Genomic DNA, 6201 nt, shown 5'->3' on the forward strand with positions numbered 1-6201 from the left:
ATCTTTCTTACTGCACCAATTTTTGACCGAATAATAGGTCACTATTTCTTGGTCGTGGAGATTTTCGACCAGAGAGGTTCGACCAAAAACATAGTATGAATCCTGATCGAATTAGGTTTGAAATTTTTTATAATAATATTTATATATAAACGATTTTATCTTCTTGGGCCCATGATTTTTCTGGGCTTTTTTATCTGGGCTCTCTCTTAGCTAAATGGGCCTTTATTTTGCATGGCCTTCAATTTTTGGGTCATTCAAATATTGGCCCTTATCTGGGCTTGATATTCTTTTTCAGGCCCAAAAGATTTGGGTTTCCACTTATGTATTTTCTGTCATGGGCCTTTACACTGGGCTTTTTATACTCCTAGGCCCAGTAAGATTTGGCCTGGGCCTTTATTTCAAAACCCAAATTCCAGAATATTCTGGAATTTCTAAAGATTTTTCTGGATTCTTCCAGAATTTATCAAATCCTATTTTCAGATTTTTCTGGAATCTTCCAGAATGTTTTATTTTTGGGCTCAAATGGGCTTTTTACTAGGTCCAATTCCTATCCTGGAGGCTATATAAGAGTGGGTGGAATGTGATTTCACTAACACTTCACATTTCACTCTTCTTCATTTCTCAAAATCTCCTCTCCTCTCAAGCACTCTCAAATACTCCTCTGCCCCTAGAAACTTTCCGGCCATCTTTTTAGCCCTTTTTCAGCCTTCTGCTCTTCCCAAAGCTTCCAAGCTTTCTTCTATCTCCATCAATAGCAGTCAAGAGTTCTGAGAGAGCGGCTAAGATTGCCTCTGCTTCGAAATAAGGTAACGATATCGAAATCCGCTCTTCTTACATGTCATTACTAGATATGATTAACACTAGACTGGATGAATACCCCTCTAATACACATCTTGATTCATTTGACTATTGTAACACATGGCATAATATAGATTTTGATAAAATGAACGCACTTTATAATGTTCATCCCCCTCTTAGGCTAGTTCCTGTTAGTGGTGATGATCGTACTTTCCACTGGAAGTCCGACACTCTTTTTATTTACACAGATGCCCTTAATGTTGGGCTTAGGTTTCCTTCCACGATTTCATTCCCCACTTACTAGCAGACATGCAAATTAACCCCTATCAGCTTCCTCCAAATGCTTAGAGAAACATTTTATGCTTCATGGTCTCGTGTCCTAGGGGAGGTTTTCCTTTGTCGGTAACAGTCTTTAGCAAAATATTTTAGTGTTATAATAATTCTCAAAGTATCTGTGGTTGGGTCTATATTAAACAAAGGCCCAAGTGTAAAGACATATTTAATAGTGCTTTTATTCCCGACAATAACCAACACTGGAGGAGTAGTTTTGTCGGGTTAAGGTGGGAGAATGAGGACTGTGGCACCCTCTTCAGATCTTCCTTCAGGAAGGTTAGCGATGGTAGCCTCAAATCCATTCACCTAACCCCCGAGGAGACTATTATCTATAATGAGCTTATTCAGGATAATGGTGCCACTCTTAGCTGGACTCTATTAGAGGAGTTTTCCCTTATCCAAGTGGGGCTCTCCTTAGTTTTTCCTCAGGGTATTTTTCTTACCTTCTTGTTTTCACTTTCTTCCATGCATTATTGACACCACTTATTTTTATTTTTCTCTTATTTTTGCAGTTGCTAAGGAAATCCACGAGGATAACGTGCCTGTCGTTGAAGAAACCGCGAGGATGGAGAAGGCTCGGCTTGCGAGACTGGACACCCGGGGGAAGGCTACGGAGCCTAGCTTCTTAAGGAAGCACAAGGAGTTTATGGTGGAGGCTTCTTCTAGGGGAACTGAAACCCCAAATGTTCCTAATTCTGTTGTAGCTTCCAGCCTCTCTGGGGATTCCGTCGTGGGGACATTGTGGTTGGATCCACAAAGCATGTGTGGGATTGGTCCTACCATGGTGTGACCCCCAAGGACATCACTGATATTGTGGCTGCCCCAGACTTGGAGAGGGTGAAGCTCATGGGTGCTCAGTCCTTGGCCTCGGTATGACCCTTCCTTAAAATTTTACTTTTTTTTTACTTGTAGCATTCACTTGCCTTATATCTTTATTTATTGTTTCGTTTCAGTCTAATGCTTATTTCCTAGCTACTGTGAGGCAAGTTGAATCGTGGAAGAGGGCCTCAGATAAGGCTGATAATGCCCTTAGGAAGCAGCAGAGGACGTACGCTTCTTTGGAGAGGAAGTTGAAGCATAAGGAGGAGGAGCTCGGAGAATCTAATACTGAGCTGGTTGTGCTGAGGGCTGAGAAGGACAGGGCGATCGATAATTATTTGGACTCGGAGGAGTTCACTCAGTCTATGAGGGTGAAGGACGACTCAGTATTCCCTGGGATTTTTAGGACTGGCTGGGACACGGCCCTTGGAACCATGAACGAAGCTTGTCCTGATATTAACCCCGCGGACTATGTCTGCCCTGACGATGAGGCTTTACCACAGAGGTTTCGTACCCGAGTGGTCGTCTCGGATCGTACCCCTCAGGACCCACTCCTTCCTTGTAACACCCCCAGATCCGGGGTCGGGGATCCGGGTCATCACGGTCTTTCTTTCCACAATATCACTTCACTTAATTAATAATAAATAACCTTATGCTGTGACCCCACACTAACACACACCACAACCCGTTATAGTCTCAGAGATGAAATTTAAATAAGTACAAGTCTTTGAATCCACAATTTAAAAGTTATTACAACCCAAAATGATTACTTGATAAATTTACAGTTAATTGCCATTATCTGCCACAAGTTATAATTATACATAATTGATTCTCAAAAGTAGATGGTCTGATCTACAATAGATCTACCTCTGCAGCTATAGCAGCTACAACATCAACGGGAAGACGCGGGACGCTTCCCACGCGCTTGCGCTGGGTCTGCTGGAGTCTGGACATCTTTCCTAACTGTTGTTGTGTGATGAAGAAATAAAGCAAGGGTGAGCAGCAAGCCCACCAAAATAATATGTATAATGATTTACAATATATGAGCCTACTCATAATACTCATGAAAGTCTTGGTCAAAAGAAATGAACCAAGTTTGATATCTTAATGCGATGAAGTCGCAAAATATTCAGTATATATACATATATACTTTTCAAAATATTGGAAGTCCTCTTCCATGCATAATATACACAAAGTCCCAGTGTATAACTGTATAAAAAAATATCGTTGCAAGGTGATCTCATATATCTAACCTTGTCTCAACGTTTTTCTGAAAATCTTTGTCATTCATAAGACAATTATTAATTAGATATAAGTTTAAAAGATGAGGTTACCAAATACCCCAATATACTTATATCTTTCCCAATACTACTTGAACTAACACCGTTCAAGTTATAATCAGTTTCAAAAGTTCATCACATAGATGAGACTACAAGACAAGATTTGAATAGATTCAATCTTTGAAATATTATTGAATGAAATAAAGTTACGAGATACTTTATTTAGTCCCGATATATATATATCCACATATATATATATCTCTTAAACATTTCCCGGAACCTCTGTTATGTAAAGTATGAACAGAGTTTGAAACATCCAATGAATTTTGGAAAGGAAAAGAATTTTGGCATAAACCAGATATCTTGCTGATCAGGAAAAGATACCAATAAGTAACCTTTTCTACTAGTAGATGGATGAATCCCCCACCGGTCATCACCCTGGCCACATAAGGACCTTGTGCTGGACCGCCACCCGGCCTCTTACGCGTTGATGGACTGCCACCCAGCCACTTACACTTTGATAGACCGTACCCCGGCCTGTCGCTTATGCCGACTCAATTAGATGGGCTTACTTCCCGAACATTGGGCAAGTAATCAATGCATTTATCAAAACAGCAACCTTGTTGCGAATATAAAATACACCATAGAGCCGGATCCCTCAGGTTTTGAGCGAGTATTTAAATCCCCTTAAAAGGAAGATCTTAAATATAAAAATGAGTTTTGGGATCCGCTCTAACTTTTAAAAATCATTTTGAAGACTCGAAAACACTTTAAAGAGTGTTTGGAGTAAAGCTGATTTAATTAAGTAAATCAGTCCCCATATATTAGAAAATATCTGAATATTATTATTTAAATAATATTCCCATAAAGAATAATCTTTATAAAAATAATTGAAGTAGAAGTATTAAAACTTATACTTGAAATAAACATTAAATAACCAAAGATATACTTATATTAAAGTATTATCTTTATTTGAATAATCGAAAATAAGTTTGATTATTAACACTTTATTCTCTAATGAAATAAAGAATATATTTCAGTAATAAGCGGAGTCATAATACCTCGAATGAATATTATAAATAATATTCATTAAATAAAATAAAGGAGTCATACATCCTCAAATGAATATTCAAATAATATTCAATTAATAAAATAAAAGGAGTCATAAGCCCTCGAATGAATATTCAAGATAATATTCATTAATAAATAAAGTTATCGAATAAACCTTATTCGATTAATAGTTTGGAAAACTATAACCATATATATATAAAAATATATATATTATACTCGGGAACATCGACTCCCGGTTTAGAAATATGTTCACCTTTGGGTCCCCTATACTAAGGGTATACGCAACTACTGCTTATCTCTAGCATAGGTATTATGCAACTATAAGCATCGAAATCAACATATAGATAACCAGATTACGAAACAGACATGCATATATACCATATCAGCATGCTCCAATATATCGCAAAATTTGCTAATAACAATCATGCACTTATCACAAGATAATGCATATACATATATTTACATCACAACAACAGTATAACGGGTAGAAAACTTGCCTGAGCGACATGGGGTGATAAAAGGCTCGGGACGAGTCTGGTAACCTATAAACAACAAGTAAGTTGGAATTAAACCAAAATCACTTGTAAATCTATACTTTAACTAACTTAGACTCTAACGCTTGTTTTGCGCTCACTGATTCGCTTAAGTCACTCGGGTACCCTCAGCTCCACCATTTTTAATAATTTAACCTTTACGAGTTTTAAAGCGATTCCTTCGCGAGTGTCTTACCAACTGCCTAAAACACTTACCATAAATGTTTCATACATTAATTAACCCTTATTGGTCTTTAACCTATGTTTCAAAGTAAGGCGAGGGGAAAAGTTTCGTTCGCGAAACGCCGTTACTTGAAATGGTCGTTTCTCCTAAACCGTGCATTGGAATCGAACGAACTACATATCAAAACGAAGCTCGTAACATGAGCTATCTAAACATGGCAGTGGTCATAATCTAGCAGGGGGTTCTCGGGTCCTAATGCTATGCACAAAAACAGTCCAAAGAAAATCGGACGTTACGACGGCTATGTTTACGCGATTTCCAATATTTTAAACCATTCAAACCCATTCCAAATCAACCTCAAATCTAACATACAACCAACATCCATCCTCATCACATCATAACAACCCCAACCAACTCAATTTAATCATTCATACTTATGCCTAAGCTTAACTTTAATCATACTTAAGTTCTTTTAATCAAAACCACAACATTTACCATTCCATTTCACTACCATTTCAAATCCCAAACTCTAATCACAACAACAAGCTACAATATCATCCTACTAATCAAAATCATCTTATAATATATAGGAATCTAGGGTTTGGAGATGGTATACCTTCCTTGAAGTGGTGGGAGGAGCTAGGAAGCCTTAAGAAGCTTTGAGAAGTCTTAAGAATGCTTGGATCTTCAAGAAAACAAGAAAAACTTCAAGTTAAAAACTTGAAAACACTATTCATAGTCTTCTTCTTTGATTAAATGAAGAAGATTGAGAAGGAATTAATGGCTTAAACTCATGATATAGCCCTAACTAAGCATGAAGATGATTAGGGAATTAACTCACCAATTTAGGAGGCTTGGATCTTGAGTTTTTGAATTCTTGCCCATTTGCAATAGTAAAAAGCCGAGAGCATGATGAACCATGCCTTGGTTTCTTTTTGATTTTGATGAAAATGATTTTGCTTGGCTTGGTTGGCTTGTTTTTATGTTTGATTTAGTTAATTACCTTGTTGCCCTTGAATTTGTGTGGTTAAAAAGCCACCACACCTCCTTCCTTCCCATGTCATGCTTGTGTCACCTTGCACATGTCATAATGCTCCCACTTGTCCACACCTTGTGGTTTGATGATGTCACAATCCCTGGCTTCTTGTACAAGCTTGTCTCTTGGTCACTTATTTGTTTTACG

The sequence above is a fragment of the Apium graveolens genome, chromosome 9, assembly GCF_009905375.1.
Source record: "Apium graveolens cultivar Ventura chromosome 9, ASM990537v1, whole genome shotgun sequence".
Taxonomy (NCBI): domain Eukaryota; kingdom Viridiplantae; phylum Streptophyta; class Magnoliopsida; order Apiales; family Apiaceae; genus Apium; species Apium graveolens.